The sequence below is a fragment of the Mixophyes fleayi genome, chromosome 2 (assembly GCF_038048845.1).
Source record: "Mixophyes fleayi isolate aMixFle1 chromosome 2, aMixFle1.hap1, whole genome shotgun sequence".
Taxonomy (NCBI): domain Eukaryota; kingdom Metazoa; phylum Chordata; class Amphibia; order Anura; family Limnodynastidae; genus Mixophyes; species Mixophyes fleayi.
The window spans coordinates 175940145-175960332 of record NC_134403.1 but is presented as its reverse complement, the minus strand read 5'-3'; the positions used below and the strand labels follow the sequence as shown (position 1 = coordinate 175960332).

Below are 20188 nucleotides of genomic sequence, written 5' to 3'. Positions count from 1 at the left end.
ATATTGTGAAAAGTTTCAATTTACCTTTCTGTGTCTACTAAGATTTGTCAGTTTGATGCGAAGGTTCAAGAATAGTCACCCATGTCTGTTGTTGAAGAAAAGTGTACAATAATATTAAAATTAACTACTGAAGGATTTGGGGCTAGATTTACTAAGCGGCGGGTTTGAAAAAGTGGAGATGTTGCCTATGGCAACCAATCAGATTCTAGCTTTCATTTATTTAGTGCATTCTACAAAATGACAGCTAGAATCTGATTGGTTGCCATAGGCAAAATCTCTACTTTTTCAAACCCGCAGTTTAGTAAATATACCCCTTGGAGTTAATAGTATTTGTGCTGGTAGAAATTCAAGAAAACCTCTTACATTTAGAGAGATATTCTTTTTGGCTATTGATTGTACAAAATGAATTGATCAAAACTTTTGTGGGTAAATTGTGGAAAGAAATACCACATGCAGATTTAGAAGGTGCAATATTTGTTGTTTGGTCAAAGTAAAGTAAAGTGATAAGAGAAAGGTTCTGTATATATGTGATTAAGATGTCTTTCTGAATCTCGGGAAGGGCATACTCCTATAAGTATGGGATCAGGTACCACTTCAAGTAAGGGACCCAGGTGTGCCATGGATATTATGAAAATGATACATGGTGAGACAACCCTGAAGGGTAGGTGTAAATTTCAGCGGGATGGTTTAGACTCCAGGGGGACTTTTTGTCCCGGATAAATTACGAGAACTAAGGAAGACAGAAAATCAATATATACATAAGGAGGGTCAAATCGGATGTTGGATGCAAACAACTGAGTTGTTGGAATATGAAAAAAAATGAGATGATAACTGAATTGCAGTTTGCTGATAACCCACGAAGACAGAGAAAGGACAAGGGGGCAAATTAGGAATGTCCTATTTGTGGAGTAATCTTTGTAAAGAAATGTATATGTGTATTTGCTATCACTTTAAGCCACTTAACCAAATTTGGGCAGAAAGTGAGAGAAAATATTCTTACTGACATTCTTTAATTTTGTCATTGAACAAACTTCTGAGATCAATTTGTTCTTTCTGGTTTTGTATTGTAACCTTTTCGCTGGACGCGGTGATTGGGTCTTACTACTAAGACAAGGGTAATTTGTTTTGTATGTAATAGTGCAATTTACGGGACACAGACAGAAGGTCTAAATATTGTAACTAGTATTATTTGTGTTGCGAATCTGTCATTAAAATGAGTTAAAAACAAGCTTTACTGAAGGGTCAGATGCTAGTCACATGTATAGCATACATGCCAACTCTCCCGGAAAGTCCGGGAAACTCCCCAAATTCGGGTCAGTCTCCCGGGCTCCCGGGCAAGCTGGCATTTCTCCCGCATCCCAATCTCACACCGAGAATCGCGTCAAGAATCCCGCCATTTTGGAGGGCGGGAGGGGGTGGGACGAGGCCAATCGCGTCATTTTGGCCCCGCCCCCCACAACGCAAATTACGTTTTCGGGGGGGCGGGGCCAAAATGACGCGATTAGCCTCATCCCGCCCCCTCCTGCCCTCCAGTCACTCCCCCTCTTCCGGAAACAAGTTTCCGGGAGTTGGTAAGTATGATGTATAGGAAGAATAGTTTAATTGCTGTTAACGATCTTGAGCATTTGAATTAGGCAGACTGCTAACAAACTAACCTTCCCTGTAGTTTTGATGTTGAAATTTAAAGTTATATAATCTGTGATATAAGAGAGTGGGCAGGTGGGTTGGGAACTGAGGATGTATGTATACGGGAGTAAAATCACACATTTTGTTGTTTTTTTTGTTTGTTTCTGTCCTACTATGTGTGAGTGAGATATAGAGAATGGAATTTCCCCCCCCCCCCCCATTACGTGTAAAAGACTTCAGTGTGTTGAGAAAGGGAGGGGGACTATGAGCAGAGGGGGGAATGAAGCTGCAGATTCTCTCCCCATTTTGTTCAATGTGAAAGAGAAGGACTTATTTGACAATATATGTGTGGTTGATAGAAAAGAGTTTTTCGAGTGTGCTTCAGTAATTCAAGAGTAATTGAAATAACTCCAGAGTGGTAACAACACATTGAAGCTAATTAGTATTAATTGAATGCTGGGACTTGTAGTTCCACAAATGTATGCTTTAACATATCAGGTTTTTTTGCCTTTCTCTTCCTCTTTTAGCCAGAAAGAGAGTGTTTTGTGGATTACTGAAAGAATAATCTTTGTTTTCTGCTTTTCCATTTTTAAACTTATATGAGTATAATTATACTACATTTCTGGATATTGATTTGAAGGGATTTTTGTTAGTAATTTGACTTGTGATACAGTGTTAGGATTCGAGCTAGGTCGTTTAGTTCTATTGTAGGTGTAAATGATTTATTTTTTGGTAAGTCTAAGTGAAAATGTTGCTTCTGTGGATAAATGCATGCCTGCTGAAAGTATATTCTGTTGGGAGAATGTTAGGTGAACCTTTGTGCGTGATTTAATGTTAAACCCAAAGACCAGGAGAATTGAAACCAAAAGAACCTACTGCCCCACCCACATACAATGATATGTCGGATGGAGCCGCAGGAGTCTTTCCACTAGTGACACAATGCAGAAAGGGAGATCCTCCAGCAGCTGGCCGACCAGTCCCTCCTGCAGTCACTACAACATGGTGTAAGCCCTGGAACAAGACAGAATTAATATCAAAAGCAAAAGAACAACCAGATATCAGGTATCAACTCATGGCAGCTTATAGATATATGCAAAGATTGCATACTATCTATTCAGCTGCCTGGATAGATCTGGATGAAGCCATAAGGGCAGCAGCAGGCATTTCATTGGCACAGGCTATTTCACAGATTCAAATAAATTAAGTAGCCGGTACCGCTGAAGTAGAAGAAAAAAAACCTGTAGATTCTGGGGACTTGTGGCTTCAGAGATGTTTAATATATTGTAAACAAGTAATAGAAAAGGCTCCAGCAGCTGTTGAACAAAAACAAGAAACTCTTGCAGTATGCAGTTAAGTTACTACTGTGTTGTTACAGTGAGTTTGAATGTGTGGAAGACACAATCTCTCTTTTAAAGTTTTTAGCACAAGCTGGCTGCAAGGCTAGCAAAGATAAGTTACAGCTAGTGCAAACTAAAATACACTTCCTAGGTCACTGCATTTCTGAACGTAAAAAACATTTGACAAGACAAGAAAAAAAGTCATAACTGAAAGTGAATGGCCATGACCCCACATGAACTTCGTTTCTGCTGCTAGACTAAGTATAAGGTAGCTTTTGCTAACACCCTCCAATGTCACAATCAAACGGTGTATTACTTTGAACACAGCTACATCATCATCTATTTATTTATTTATATAGCATCACTAATTCTGCAGCGCTGTACAGAGAACTCATTCACATCAGTCCCTGCCCCATTACAATCTAAATCCCCTAACATACACACACGCACACACCGACTGAGAGAGACTAAGGGCAATTTAATAGCAGACAATTAACCTACCAGTATGTTTTTGGAGTGTGGGAGGAAACCGGAGCACCTGGAGGAAACCCATACAAACACGGGGAGAACATACAAACTCCACACAGCCATGGTCAGGAATTGAACTCATGACCCCAGTGCTGTGAGGCAGAAGTACTAACCACTAAGCCACGTGCTGCCCACAATTATCATATCATTATCACTGAGTTCAAAAGAAGGGAGAACAGTGACAGGGTGGATATATGATGGGGAGGAAATTGAGATTAAAGCAGAGGTCACAGGAGAAGATGCAGAAACAGATAATAACCTTTCTTTTTCTTTTTGTGACAGTCATGATTGTCTCGAGTTACTAAATCAAGAAACAGCCAATACTCCCCACATAAGTTATATTCCTACAACTGAGGCTGATCTGCAGCAATTTGTGGATGTTTCATGGTACTACACAGAAGGCACCCCACACACAAGTTATGCAGTCCCCACAGAAACAGACATACTGATACAGGAACCACTACCTGCAACCTGATCAGCCTAACAGGCCCAACTGGCAGCTCTGACCTCAGCTTGTATTCATGCTGAAGGGCAGACGATCAACATATACACAGACTCACATTATGATTTTGGGGTAGCTCATGACTATGGCCCTATATGGAGAAGCAGAGATTTTGTATGGTCTGCGGGTAAACCGATAAAAAATGCAGACTACATATGGTCACTTTTTTACAGCATTACAGCTGGCCAGACAAGTAGCAGTGGTAAAAGTCAAAGCACACACTAGAGAAAATAACATGCATACCAAAGGTAACACCCCAGCAGACCAAGCAGCAAAGGCAGCAGCTCTAAAGCCCCTACCTACCCCAGTCATGACAGTGAGCTTAGACTCATTAGACTTTGAAACATTTAAAACTTTGCCGAGCCAAGTCCCCCAGAGAGAATTGGGAGTGTGAAAACAAGTGGAAACAACTAAGGGCCAAGGGGTGTGGATGGCAGCACATTGTTACTGCCTGCCCCAGTCACCTTATCCCTCAGCTATTACACGAAAAGGCTCACATATCACGTGATGCCATGGTTAACATGCTAGAGAAAAACTGGATTGCGCCTGGCTTCTCCCAGGCAGCTCAGGCCTATGCATTGGGTTGCACCATATGTGCCCTTAATAACCTAGGTAAAACTGTACCTGTACCAAAGAGACACACATTCAAGACCTACTATCCCTTCCAGAGACAACAACTACTTTCATTCAGCTGCCAAAGGTCTCGGGCTAAGAGTGTGTCCTGGTCTGCATAGATATTTTTTCAAATTGGCCAGAAGCGTGGGCTCGTAGGACAGCAAAAAACAAAAACTGTAGTAAAAAAACTTCTAGCTGAAGTGATCTGCAGCAATGGGGTCCCAGAGGTCATCGAGAATGACAGAGGAAACACTTTACAGGGGAATTTCTAGGTCACATACTAGCTGACGTAGGCATCACACAGGCTTTCCACACACTATCCTGTCCACAGAGTAGTGGGAAAGTTGAAATGTTAAACGGAAATATCAAATTAAAACTACAGAAAATGATGGCTGAGACTAATAAAACATGGTTGGAGTGTTTACCACTAGCTTTGTTTTCTGTAAGGAACACCCCAAATACTATAAGCTAACTCCCTATGAGATACTGTTTGGAACCCCACTAGGTTGGGATGTTATTTTCCACAACAATTACATCATAAACATAGTGATCTGACAGATTATATGATAAATCTTTAAAAAGAACTAACTAAAATCCACCATCAGGTTTTTGCTTCATTTCCAGATCCTGATCAAATCAAGGGAGCTCACAGCCTTGAGCCAGGAGACTGGGTCTGCATAAAGAAACACGTCAGGAAAGGACTTGAGACAAGATTTCAATGCCCTTTTCTAAGTGCTATTGACCACACCTATTTCAGTGAAGGTGGAAGGATGAGATTTGTGGATTCACGCTTCCAACTCCAGCAGAATAGGCTGCCTTTTTGCATTAAAAGATAATGGGTCGGGGGGGGCGTGGCTAGGCAGCCATTTCGGATGGTCGCATATCACACCAGCTCCTGCGTCCAGGGACCGAATTTGGAGAATAACTTGGGATATAATCCCTCTAATCTGATCCAGAAGATTGGAATCCGATCTGTTTACCCCAGAGGCAGCTGGACAACCGTCTTGCGCTCCCGGTGACTCCGCAATTGGCTCCCCTCACGCTAAGCCTTGCCGGGCACCTGGCTGCCCATATAAGCCCCCACACAACCCACTGGGGCTTCTATAAGTGGAGCCCCGCTACCCTCCGAGCCCCACTACCCACCGAGCCCCGCAGAAGCCGAAGCCACGAGCATCATTACCTGGCCGGCGGAGTCTCACACCTCTAGGCCGGCCTAATCACACTCAAGCCGGAATCACTGGCATCGGAGGGCAGGGGTGATATCTGGTGTGCGGCTGCGCTGCGTCGCGGGACTTGTGGACAGAGGTGAACGGGGACCGGAGGCCTACATCCGGTGAAGACCTGGGCCTCGGGTTGGGACTTGACCGGCGGACCCCTCCACTTCCGGTTTCGCAGCGGAACTTCCGGTCGGGCGGACCACACCGGAACTCCCTGCGCTGGGTCTACCTCTATAAGCCCTCATCTGGGACCTGTGATCGGGCCAGAAATCGGAGGCCCCCGCCATCAGTGGCCTGCTAGCCATCAATCACCAGGAGCACTTCCGGGTAACAAAACATGGTCTGCTGGGGATATCTAACCCTTCTCTCTGACAAATAGCGTTGTAAGAGGACCCCCTACAGCAGTTGGGTTCAAGAAGCAGCGCTGATCTGCTAGCCCAGAGGACCCGGGCTAAATCTGTGGCCGAAGTTTGGCTCCCTGAGGACAGAAGACAAGTGGAGCCAGCGAGGGGACCGGAGAAGCCGGTAGCCGGTCGGTGCCAGTACCCGAGCTCATAGGAGACAGGTTAGTGTGAGGAGCCTACCACACGCGGCAACTTCACCTTTCCTGCCCACCCTTCCTGCTTCCTCCAAGCATTGTGAGTCTCTTGGACTTCTAAGGATACAGGCTTCACGTGAACTTAAATACCACGGTCCCAGCCCATTTTGTATTCTACCTATTATTGGAGCCTGTCCCAGACCCCCAGGGGTGCTCAATGACCCTGTAACCCCCTAAATTGCCAAAAGGGGGGGATATCTTTTCTACACTACTCTTACTCGGATCCATGTGAGTCCTCTTCCCTATGTGGGCCCGCCCATTGTAATTTACTCTACTAACCGGCCTGGTCATACCGCCCCTCCTGCTGCTTAAAAGTCCAGATTTTGATGTTCCTCCCCAATGCCTAAGGGAAGTAAGAAATCCCACCCTAAAGGACTCCCTCAATATTTCTCGAAGCAATCAACCTCAACCCCGCATCGGTCGAGGATGGACTCCCCTCACACTTCTGCTGAATCTGACTCAGAGGAAGATGACACGTCCCCGATAACCAGACGGGACTTCCTAACGCTAATTAAAGAAATGAAAGAACTGTAATCTTCGGTCCACTCAGAAGTGCAAGCTGCCCTCCACTCACTACGGGCGGAGGTGGCTTCAATTGGAGCCCGTACTGACCAAGTTGAACAAAGATTGGAGACAGTGGTGTCCTCTCAGACAGGCATGGAGGAGGATATTGTATGCCTTCGCAGTGACTTGACATCTGTCCAGGCACATCAAGAGGATATGGACAATCGGGCAAGGCGGAATAATCTGCGCCTGAAGGGCATTCCGGAAACGGTCGAATCTGCTCATCTGGACCAATACTTGAAGAAGCTTTTTTCCCAATTGGCCCCTGAGGTCCCGGAGGACCACTTACTATTGGACAGAGCCCATAGGGCCCTAAAGCCCAGATCGACCGACCAGAACCAGCCTAGAGATGTCATTTTACGAATTCATTTTTATACTACCAAGGAGATGGTCTTGCTTGGAGCCAGAAATCTACATACCCTGACACTCGAGGGTCACAACATACAGATCTTTCAGGACTTGTCACCGACCACTCTGGCCAGACGTCGGGAGTTAACCCCAGTAACGCAAGTTCTACGAGATCATAAAGTCCGTTATCGGTGGGGCTTCCCTTTTCGCCTCTTCCTCTGGCATCAGGAACATCAGATTTCCGCCCACACACTCCCAGAGGCTCAGGCTATTCTCCAATGCTTAGGCCTTGCTCCCGGGCCCCCCCAGGCGCTTTTCAACCATTTTTCTCGGGCAATCAGGACACAAATCCGCAGCACCAAAGAGCTCCGCGAGGCGAATGGTCCACAGTCCAGAAATCTTCCACCCCTCGCAAGACTTTGTAACCTATCTCCCTGACTGTCTTTTAGGGATGAGAAACTCTTTACCCATGGAAGGTCCATCTGGAATAGGCCTACTGAGAGCCATAGCTGATCGTCTACTGGCTACCCCTGCTGGAGGCTATCTGAGGAACTATGCCTACCCGGGGACAGATCCTTTGAAATGTTCATATGTTGCCTAAAATTTTAATTGTACCGTTTACATGTCCTAGGCCTGTTGTTTCTGTTTGCCTTTTTGTTTTTGCTCTCTCCGCTTGCAGGTGGATCTCCATACCCGTGGCCTCCTTGGAGTCACAGCGTAACACCTGCACGGACCTCCCTCGGAGGGCCGCATCTCTCTTATGACCACTGGCAGGGCTGTTTGTCTGATTTTAAGGTCTATTTTGTAATTGATTTTCATTTTACTGTTTGATTTCTTTACATGTTTACATTGGTACATATTTGCATTTGCAAACATCCGTCTGCTATCATTGTACCCTCTAGTTAGACAATGTAACATAGTTACTGTATATGTTTGCACTATGTGGTTCTATCTTACTGATATGCCCTAATCCGTCACCCCCCCTCCCCACACACACACACATGGGCCCACTGGGAGGCAGGTACCCACCTCCCTAATCTAACCCCCCCCCCCCTGTCAGCCATTACCTGTCGCCCTCTCGATTGGTAATTCCTAGCCATCTCCCCCTTAGAGCTTGGTTGCTCTCAGCTGGTCCCCAGGTACCTAGAGTACCCACCTTCCCGACACACCTACAATGTTTCCCCAGCTATAGTCGTCTTTGTTATCTACTCCTCCAGCAAGTCAAAACTTCAACTCACTATACATATTTTCTTCCCCTGACTCCTCTCCCCTGACTTTCTCATGACACTCCGCCTGATATCTTTTAATGTTAAAGGTCTTAATTCTCCTCAAAAAAGGGGTAAACTTTACGCTTCATTGCAGGCCCTTAAGGGCGATCTAATATTCCTACAGGAGACCCATTTTATTAAGCACTTGCTCCCGGAACTTAAATCCAAAAGATTCCCCCTCACTTATCATGCCTGTGACTCTGCCAAGAAGAGATGCGGGGTGTCAAACCTTTTCTCGCGTAATCGATCTCACAGGCACACACAGAGACAAAGAAGGTAGATATCTTATCCTAGTGTATAAATTGAACAACCTCCCGTGCACTCTAGTGAATATTTATGCCCCGAACCAAGATCAGCATAAATTCTTTAAACGCCTAGGAGTTACACTTTCTCAGGTTTGTAAGGGAGAATTGATAGTGGGTGGAGACTTTAATGCAGTTCTTACCCCCCATCTGGATAGATCTGCCCCCTCAGCTACTCTTTCCGACGGGAGGGACAGTAGGAACTCCAGTGCTTTGCAAGATTTTCTGAAGCTGCAGAATCTGTACGATACTTGGAGAATCTCTGACCCTCTGGCCCGAGATTATTCCTTCTATTCTTCAGTTCATAACACCTATTCCCGAATCGACATGGTCCTGCTCAGCCACGACCTGACCCTTAAACTCACCAACTCTAATATCCATTCAATTACATGATCGGACCATGCCCCAATTTTGGCGGACCTCTCCTTCCTAGTTTCTCGCTCCTCTACCTTTTCCTGGAGACTCAACGAGTCCCTTCTCCACAACCAAAACACAGTAGCTCATATTAAATCCCTAATATCCGAATATTTTGAAACAAATGAGTCTCCTGATATCTCACCCTCCACTCTCTGGAATGCTCATAAGGCGGTCATTAGAGGTCACCTAATGGCTTTGGCAGCAAATGCCAAAAAGGCTAGAATGACCGAAACTATGCGTCTCTCCATGGCCCTCCAGCAGCTGGAGGAACAACACAAATCTAATCCTGACCCTGCTGTACTCGAGCAGATGGTTTCTGTGAGGGGTGAACTTAACCTGCTTCTCTCCCACCGAGTGGCCAACAAGCTGAAATGGCTGAACCAACGCTTTTACGAAAAGGGTGATAAGGCGGACAAGCTCTTGGCCACTCGGCTGCGGACCAAAGTCTCGGTCCGTAATCTTATGGCTGTTAGGGATTCCTCAGGAGTTCTGGTCTATGATCCAAAATTAATTCGCTCGGAATTCCAGAACTATTATCTAAAACTGTATAATCTCCCTCGACCCCCCAACACTTCGGCCCTTCGGGATCAGGCAGAGCGTATAGATAAATTCCTGGAAGACGCTCGTCTTCCGAAGCTTACTCCCCAGGCTGCCGATCGTCTTAGTGAACCCATCTCCATAGAGGAAGTAGGGCAGGTTATTTAGGCTCAGAAAACGGGTAAGGCACCTGGTCCTGATGGGTTCTCGGCAGCTTACTATAAGAAGTTTACTGTTCTTCTGGCCCCTCGCCTCTCCACTCTTTTTAATTCTATCCTGAAGGGCAACCCCTGGCCCAAAGAATCTCTGGAGGCTCGGATAATCCTGATCCACAAGGAGGGTAATGACGTCCATAATTGTGCTAGTTACCGCCCAATATCCCTCCTTAACAATGACTTGAAACTTTACGCTAAGATCCTGGCCAATCGCTTAAACACTGTACTCCCTAGGTTAGTTCACTATGATCAGGTGGGGTTTGTCCCCGGTAGGCAGGCCAGGGATAACACAATGAGAACTATCGACCTCATTCACATACTCAACACCAGGAAAACTCCCTCCATTATTTTATCCCTAGATGCTGAAAAGGCCTTCGACAGGATCTCCTGGCATTTCATGACTCACACCCTTGAGCATTTTGGTGTGTCTGTGGATTTCTTGTTGGGGGTCCAGGCCTTGTATTCTCATCCCTCTACTAAGGTTATGGTTAATGGTTCTCCTTCTTCTCCCGTTCCAATAAGCAACGGCACCCGCCAAGGATGCCCACTCTCCCCTTTAATTTTCGCCTTGGTCATTGAGCCTTTGGCAGCCACTATCCGAGCCTCCCCAGATATCAGAGGAGTGGAGACGGGGTCTCTGGAGAATAAGCTTTCACTGTTTGCTGATGATATACTCCTCACGCTCCAGCAGCCTAGGACATCTCTGCCCAACCTGTTCTGCCTCCTCTCGAGGTATGGCGACCTGTCCGGGTATAAAATAAACATAATAAAATCCGAACCCCTATTTCTTAATGTGCCCTCACAGGACTGCTGTGATCTCACCTCCCATTTTCACTTTAGGTGGCAGAAGAAAAAATGTAAATACCTGGGGATATATATCACCACCTCATATGAATCCCTACATAGGGAGAACTATCCAGCTCTCTTTCACAAACTCAAATCAGACATTTTTTCCTGGCGAACCCTAATCATCTCGTGGCTGGGCAGGATCATTGCGGTAAAAATGACTGTTCTCCCTCAGCTTCTCTACCTTTTTCAAACATTGCCTGTGAGAATACCCTTAACTGAAATTTACTCTATGCAGCAACACCTTTCTAAATTTGTGTGGCGGGGCAGGTCTCCCAGGCTTCGACTGGCACTACTCAAAAAACCTAGGAGCTGCGGAGGCAGGGGCTTTCCTGACCTCAAGGCCTACTACTGGGCGGCCCAGCTTAGCTCGATTGTCTCTTCATTTGCTCCTCCCACTTCTCACGCATGGGCAGACTTGGAGGCTGCTTATCTCTCCATACCCGGCCTGTCTGGCCTTTGGGGAGTTCCTTCTGATATTCGGAAGGCTCTAACCAAACGTTTTCCAACTCTGGAGTTTGCTGCTCGGATCTGGGAGACCTGCAAGTGCCATCTCTCTATCTTTCCTAACCCCCTGAACATTAAACCCTTGTGGTATAACCCCACCTTCCCTCCGGGAATGTCCCGATCTTTCTCTCTGTTATGGACCAGGGCGGGATTCCGATTTGCGGGAAGCTTTCTTGAGCGAGGAAGGCCTATATTGTCAGGCGCCGTTCCGCACGGCCGCCTGTCTGCTGACAGCGCGTCTGGTTGCATAGCAACCAGACGCATCACTTCCGGATCCCCCTGCCGTCCGACCTCTGGGTGTGATGACGCGCCCCGTTGCTAGGCAACGGGACGCTATGTAGGATTCCCGGCGGCAGGTATGACAGCGCTGCAGCGCTGATTCTGATTGGGTTACCACAGTATTTAAACCTCTTCCTGCCCTCTCACCAGTGCCAGAGTATCAGGTCTTCCTGCCTCCAGCGTTTGTGTATACCAGTTGCTGTATTCGTTCCTGACTATCCTCGTGCTGCTTGTGACCTTTTGACCCGGACCGTTGACCACCCCTATTTGGATTCTGCCGTTGTACTGTTCTCCCTGAAAGTTACCGACCCGGCTTGCCTCACCATTCTTCTGGATTTCCCTTTGTATCTCTTCTACCTGAACGTTGCTGACCCGGCCTGTCTGACACCTCCTTGTATCTCGCTGTGGACTCTAGGAAGGACCGCGACCTGCGTGTCCCTGCAGCGGAGTCCATACTTCCTTGCGGGGGTTCCTGGTGAATACCAGGGGCACGTTAGACTCCGCGCCTTCCTCTGAGTTGCGCCAACAACAGCAGGTACCCACTATCAGTCGTGACATATATCTTATGATGCTCTCTGTTCCAGAGTCTCTAACTTTCACCTGCCTTTCTACCAATATCTGCAGGTTCGGCATTTCCTCCTATCACTCCTGTCGGACAACTCACCCCACTCCCCCTCCCAATTTGAATCTCTCTGCCTTTCTTCCCACTTGCGTAAGGGCATGATCTCGTCCTTGTATAGTCTCCTACTGGAGAAATTGGTGCCCTCTGGGAACGCACATGAGAGGGAGTGGGAGAGGGATCTGGGCCCACCCCCGGAGGAGGATTGCTGGGAGACCATCAGGCTGAATGTGGCTTCAAGTTCCATCTCCACATTAATTAAAGAAAATGCGTACAAAGTTTACTTTAGGTGGTATCTCACACCTGACATGCTCGCAAAGATGTACCAGTCGGTTTCTCCCGATTGCTGGAGAAATTGTAGTCATTGAGGCACCTTTGTGCATATTTGGTGGTCATGCCCGGTCATTTCCTCCTTCTGGGACAGGGTTTCGAGACTTCTTTCCTCCCTCCTCCAATGCTCTATTAGGAAGAATCCATGGTCCTTCCTACTCTGTTATCCTATACAGGACCTCGACACCCATTCTGCAAAACTTGCTTCACATGTCCTGGCAGCCGCTAGATGTCTGATAGCTAAATTTTGGAAGCAGGCGGATCCCCCTCGCATCTCTTCTCTTAGATCATATATATGGTTTATTGCCAACATGAAAAAAGATCACGTCGCTATTACGAGATAAAGAAGACAAATTTCATCAAATTTGGACCCCCTGGCTTTATGCCTAGGGTCCTGCAGATTCTTCTTCCTCCAAACAATCTCCGCCCAACACAATTCCATATAACATTGACCCTCTCACTACTTTAAACTACTCCCATGCAGACCTGATAGCGCTCCCTCCTGAAGGTGAACATGCTTTTCTTAGTATACCTCATGAGACGACCATTCCCCCTTCCCCCCTTGCTTACCCTACACCCCTTCAATGTCCACTACCCTAACCTCCCGTCCCCTACCCATTACTATTTGTTATACTGCATTACATTTTACTGTTGTTTGAGTGACATTGCTGGATATTTGCTCTGTGATTGTCTCATTCAAAATGTTTGTTGTTTTCTGTATATGTCATTCATACTTTATTATGCAATAAAATTCTGAGTTAAAAAAAAAAAAAAAGATAATGGGTCTAAAACAGACAGAACAAAAGGAGTCTACTGTTGCTAAAATAATGATTTGTGCTGGACTGATGTCTTTTGCAATTGCAGTTATAGTCTGGTCCCTTTTATTAGACCTTTACACACAAGAAACAGATACAGATAAGAGATTAATTTATCATAATTGCAGCACAAGAGAGCTACATGCACATTTGCAGGAGACTTGGGATAATAGGTTTGCGAACATGCATTATACGTTTGCTGAAGCACTGAGTAATGTTAGTGATTACTGGATATGCATACATTCCCCAATATCATCAAAAAATCATGCCATATTTAGTTGTGCCAATTTCTTGGGATGAACTAAGATTGCAAGATAATGAAAATTGGAAGGCCCCTACCGGTCTAACAGGTCAAGGGTTTAATAACAACAATGTATCATTATATGTGGTATGATAGACCACCCCTCTGTGGCGGAAGGCTGAGAGACCAGAAAATATCTCATTAGGCAAGTGCAAATATGTACAATACAGTTCCCTTGGAAAAAAAATATGTTTCAGAGTGAATACATTAAAAGTTGGACTGGGTAAAATTATTGAGGTTGTGAGTTTGACATTTTCCAACACCGCCCAAGGTCGACACTATTTCCAATATAAGACAAAAGTGAGATGGTCACTGACCGCTGTGTTTGGTTTTGGATCTGGATTAACTTTGTGTTTTGGTTTTGGTTTTAGCAAAACCGCCCTTGCGTGTTTTGGTTTTGGTTTTGGATCCCTATTTTTTTCTAAAATCCTTAGTTTTTTACTAAAATCACATAATATTGTTCCTTTTTTCCTACATTATTATTAAACTCTAACACTCATTTCAAATCATTTGCAGCCAATTTTGACCACCTCACAGGTCACAATATTACTTTCATACACTTTCAAACAAAGACTGCAGCGACCTGGCTGGAAGCTAAGCGACAGTGCAATCACACAAGCACATGGCAGTTCATAGCACAGCTAAGAAACATTTCCACACAGCAGTGATAGAAAAGAAAAGTGGTGCAAGATGGAAATGTCCTTGGGCCCTCCCACCCACCCTTATGTATGATATCGAAAAGGACATGTACAGTTTAACAAAGCAAGCACTCCAGCGACAAGCAGTGCCATTTTTGTGGCTGAAGTACTTGGTTTGTTTGGGCCACCACTAAACAAGCTACCAATAGCTTAGCTGCCTTAATCCTAACAGTGCTGTCAATGAACTCTACATTATTAAACCATGTCTGCTCGTGCTGCATCTTTAATCTCCTTCTCCTCTGTGGATACCTCCCTCTCATCTCTGAAGAACTGCCAAACTTATGTAGACAGAGGAATGGATATTATAACTGGAGTGGCATTAGATCTGCCTCAGACAGACTGTGACACAGAACATGTGGGCAGCATGGAATCTGTCATGTTGGAATACACTGCATTAAACAGAGATTTACACCAATATATAGAGGCCGTACTTAAGTTAAAAGGTGACCCACCGGATGAGATCCTGGATTTAAGTGTGCTTGTACATGAGAGATACACTGCGCTTCAGAAGTATAATGCAGAAGAGGCACTGAGGCAGGATGATAAATATGTCCAGTTTAAAGAACAACTAAGAGACCTGAGAAAACAAATGGGTGTGTCACTGGCCCCTGCAGACTAAGCTTTGGAAGATGAAGATGAGGAGATTGCCATCACCCTGGGCACATGGCAGGTACAGTGAAACTGAGAATGAATCATGAAATCAGTTATGGTTCATTTGATCGCTCCACCCATTTCTTGGATAGCTGTGGTAATTCTACAGCTAATACATGGCAATGAGCACTGAACCCCCGGGATGCCTGCTTTTATCAGACCAAGACCAGGGTGCCAAACAATGCACTAAAAAGAGCCATTGAAATTCACAGCAAAAAAACAAGTTTATCACTGAGCTTCATCTGCTGACTTCATCAGGGGTCTTATATATAATTATATATAATTGGCAATGTATAATTACCAAGACTGCTGATGTGTTAATGGTTCATTACAGTGCAACTAGGGACATGGTTTTGGATTGTCATAAATCCTTGTTTAACCTCCAGGTTAAGAATAAGGTCTCTGCTACCATTTTGTTGAAGACAATTACAGAAATTAATTTTAGCCATCACTTTTTTGAGGATAATTGTAACCACCATTTTGTTGAGGAACCTAACTAGGCTGTTTTATACACTAAACGATATATTATCAAAAATATATAAATGTGAATAACTATAGAACAGTTTAATCCAGATTAACCCAGAACAGTTATAAAATCAATGCTTACTTGACATGACATTTAATCCAAAACACACCATAGGTAATATTCAACTGCCATTTTGGCATAGTATTACACTACAACTACTATTAATTCAGTTAATAAATAAGTCTATAGTGCCTGACACATAAACAAAATAGATGTGCAATAGTTCAGAGTATTAACTGAATTAGTAAGAATTATTAATTATGAATTCAATTAATAAGAGAATATGATAGAGATTATATATAATACAAACGATCTAACCTACACTACAACCTGCTATAATTCTTCATATTGTGGACAGACAGATTATATTAAGACCTATGATGACCCTCTTATTTAAGAAAGACAACTGGTTAAAAAAGGATGGCTCCAAATGTGAGCCTTTTACTGAAAAATATGAGTCATCTAGGCAAGCCCAGAGGGGTTTGCCATCTTAAATTAACATTAACCTAAAAAAGAGACCATATCAATTCCCTCATTGAGACTATATGGTATTAATGAGATTAGCCATAGATCCAATATATTTCTCTTATTGACAGAGCAAAATCTCTATCACCTCCTCAATTTCCTAATGTTACTTGTTCTATGACTCTAACAGTTAAACCATTTACATTGGAATTATGTTTTATTGGCAAAGTGCCTCAGTAAACTATGTGTGTTTAAACCATTCTTGATGTTCCTGAATACATAATTTCAACAGTGTTTTTGGTCATTCCCAAATATATTAAATTACATTCACTTTATTATATATGCTGAATTACACGTTATGATACTTTTTACTGTTGAATATTCTTTATCTATGCCAGCAGTAAATTTCATAGACATTTTGTACATATGTTTACAAACATTGTAATTCCTATATTGTAAACAACTCTTTTTTTGTCTGTGACAATCAACTACAGTCTGTGGATGTTGGCTTTCCGGGTTGATGTTTTAATAAACTTGGAACTAGTTTTGTTTTTAAATTATCCACTTTTTACAAGAATTTTCAGAGGGAGAGAGGTGCCTAACAAGAGGTACTTTAAGTTTCTTTAAAATTGTCTCAAATTTTTTTATTATTTTTAATATATATTTAGTAATACATTGTACCTCCATGTTTTTTAATTTTTCAGATTTTTCTTTATACTTTAATAATGTTGAATTTGAATGCTTTAGTGAATGCTTCTTTTAGCAATTTATTAAGAAATCCCTTTCCAAAAATCTATCTATTAAAAAAAAGTAGTAAATGTTTATCACAGGTGCCAAATAGTGAAGATGTATAGAGACTGGGAGTACCGTATACCACAAGGTATACAAAGGGTAAAACAGTAATGATGCAAATGGTCAAGGGCAAGCAGCAAACAAGACTAACCTCCAGGCAAGCCAAAAGGTCAAGCATCAAGATGGGCAATGGGTAGAGCATATCCAGGAACAAACAGACAGGGAGTCTGCAACAGATAACACAGGTCTGCAACCAAAAGCTGTTTTCATAATTTTATCTGATTCTTATGTTTTTGGTGCGCTGAATTCGAAAATGACCACGGTTTTTTCCTGGGACGTCAGGTTCTTTCACAATCGAAATGTGCCTTGTTCAAACAGGTAGCTGGAAATCGCTAAATTTCAAATTCATCATACTTGGGGGAAAAAAACTGAACATGGAAAAACAAATTTATTTTCACTGCGAGTGCTCCCAAAAACATGAAAATACATGTTTATTGGTCCTGATGGTGATCACTGCATTGTTGAGTGTGCTTGCTAGGGCCTGCCCGGACATGTTCTTTCATGCATTAACTTGTTCTCTGATTCCTCCACAATCTTGTATTTCATTTCAGTTGTCATCTTGCTATTGTCTGTGTGGTTCAAAATTAGTGCAATGCCTCCAAGAAAGTGTGTAAATTCGCCTGACAGTTTCTGTTTCATATGTGGAGAGTTCATGGTGAAAAAGCAGCAGTTGAATATTACGGATTTTGTTAAGAAAGTTTATTTCGTTTATTTTAAATTAAAACTTGGTGACCAAGATAAAGTTTGGGCTCCTCATAAAGTATGTAAGCGGTGCATCGAAGATCTTCGTAATTGGTCAAAAGGCAAGATAAAAGCTTTTCGATTTGGAATTCTTATGATGTGGCGCGAGCAAAAGAATCATAGTGATGATTGTCATTTCTGTTCCTGTGATGTGAAGGGGTACAATTCAAAGTGGAAATGCACTATCACGTATCCCAATCTTCCTTCTGCTATTCGTCCCATTCCCCATGGTCCAGACGTCCCTGTGCCCGACCCTCCTACAAACCTGGATGAAGTCAATTGGCCTGACGAGAATGGAACTGTACCTCAGCCTGAAGATGGATCAAGTTCTTCAGATGTTGAAGTTGACGAACCAAAACTTTTCTCGCAAGAGGAACTCAATGATTTGGTGAGAGACCTAGATCTACCTAAGCAATCTGCTGAATTACTTGGTTCTAGACTTAAAAGCAAAAATGTGTCGATGGAAGGTACATCTTTTGCATTGTACAGACATCGGGAAAAAGACTTTGGGCTAGATTTACTAAGCTGCGGGTTTGAAAAAGTGGGGATGTTACCTATAGCAACCAATCAGATTCTAGTTTTCATTTATTTAGTGCTTTCTACAAAATGACAACTAGAATCTGATTGGTTGCTATAGGCATCATCCCCACATTTTCAAAAACCCGCAGCTTAGTAAATCTAGCCCTTTCTGTCTTACTTGTTGCATGAGGGTAATTTGGTGTTTTGCTCTGATTTTGAGGGGTTGATGGCTCAGTTCCACATTCAGTATGATTCTTCTGAATGGAGGCTTTTCATTGACTCTTCCAAAAGAAGCTTAAAAGCAGTTTACTTCACAATGATGGCCGTTATGCGTCCACTCCATCTAAAATTAGTATTAATGAAGCAATTTGTTAAGGCACTTCCCAAAGATAGCGAATGCTTTAAGTACTTGGGATCCAAGTTTCCAGGTTTAACGGAGGCAAAACTGAAAGAGGGGGGTTTTTGTTGGCCTGGATATTAGAAAACTCATATCTGACAAAGACTTCATCAGTTCAATGGCTCCAACTCAAAAAGAAGCGTGGGTTGCCTTTACTGTGGTCATAAAAAACTTTTTGGGAAACCAAAAAGGACCCAAATTACAAGGAAATGGTGGAAACAATGTTGAAAGCGTTCCAAGAGCTTGGTTGCTCCATGAGCTTAAAAGTCAACTTTCTCAACTCCCACCTTGACTATTTTCCTAAAAATTTGGGAGCAGTGAGTGAAGAGCAGGGAGAACGTTTCCATCAAGATATAAAAGAAATGGAAAGAAGGTATGCTACAGGTATACATGCTACATAAAAAAGTAACATCAAGTGGTCCAATATGTTGACATTTTAATAAAAAATATTGAATGTCTCTAAGACATGTGGAATTCCTACTTACAATATCCTGGAGGTAATATACTAAAAATATAGCTAATGGCTGGAGAACTGAATCAGGACCAAACACAGGGCTTGCAAACCGCTATGAATAAACACAGATTAGGGACCAACATCTTGCTTCGCCTTCCTACACAAGAAGTTTTCCCTTCAGCTATGCAGACTTCCTTTCATTATTTGTGTGTGTAATATTATGCAAAGCATATCATCATCAAACAATACAAGGTTTAAAGCAATTATAAAAAATATAATTTGGGATGAATAATTTATTTTCGCTTGTCAAGAAATTATTGCAGAGATAAGAAGTAACAATATGTGAGCACAAAACTAACCATTGTTAGATTTACCATAGCAACCACATGTTCTTTGTTTAAACTGCAGGAACACGGTCTTCATTTTTCAAATCTTACTGCTAAAGTTGACTAATATATTTCTATTTGCTATCACCACACATCAATCCAAAAAAATGTTTTTTTCTGTTTGGCATTTCTGGTTATGTGTTCCAGGTCGGAAAGCCTATTGTTTGGAGCGCCTCATAGAGAATACAAGGAAGCCATCATATATTTTGACAATGATGTGCAGACGATCACCTTTTGATGAATCATGAAGACAATCTGGGATTGCAAAGGTCCAAATGTAGGACCGAAACATTGAGTGCTAATGTGAGATATGGAATTGAATTAAAAGAAAATTAAAGCAGAAATGGAGATGGTATCTTTTAGTAAACTGCCATTCATTTTTGCAGCTACTCTGTCACTAAATTTAACCAGCCAGCTCGCTGCAGACTTTGGCCAAAATTAGGCAAAATTTGGAAAGTTGTAAAGAGATCACTAGAAAATAGATTGTAAATGACTGTAAATGAATGTTAATGGCATAAATACAGTAGTAATATAGGAGCAAAAACAGCTCAAAATCAAAGCATTTTACATATTTTTCACAATTTTTAATTAAATCCAGATCCAAAACCAAAAACTTTCAAAATTTTTGGGCAAAACCATTAACAAATCCAAAACACAAAGACGTTTTAGAACCAACACCACATCCAGATCCAAAGCACGCGGGTCAGCGTGCATCTCTAATATGTAGT

The 20188-nt window shown here is 43.1% G+C and overlaps 1 protein-coding gene across 1 annotated transcript in view; it reads right to left on the bottom strand.

Moving 5' to 3' along the window:
- Nucleotides 1-20188, bottom strand: part of GALNT17 (polypeptide N-acetylgalactosaminyltransferase 17) — a 431961-nt gene that overhangs the window by 166827 nt on the left and 244946 nt on the right. The gene's annotated exons all lie outside the window — the stretch shown is intronic.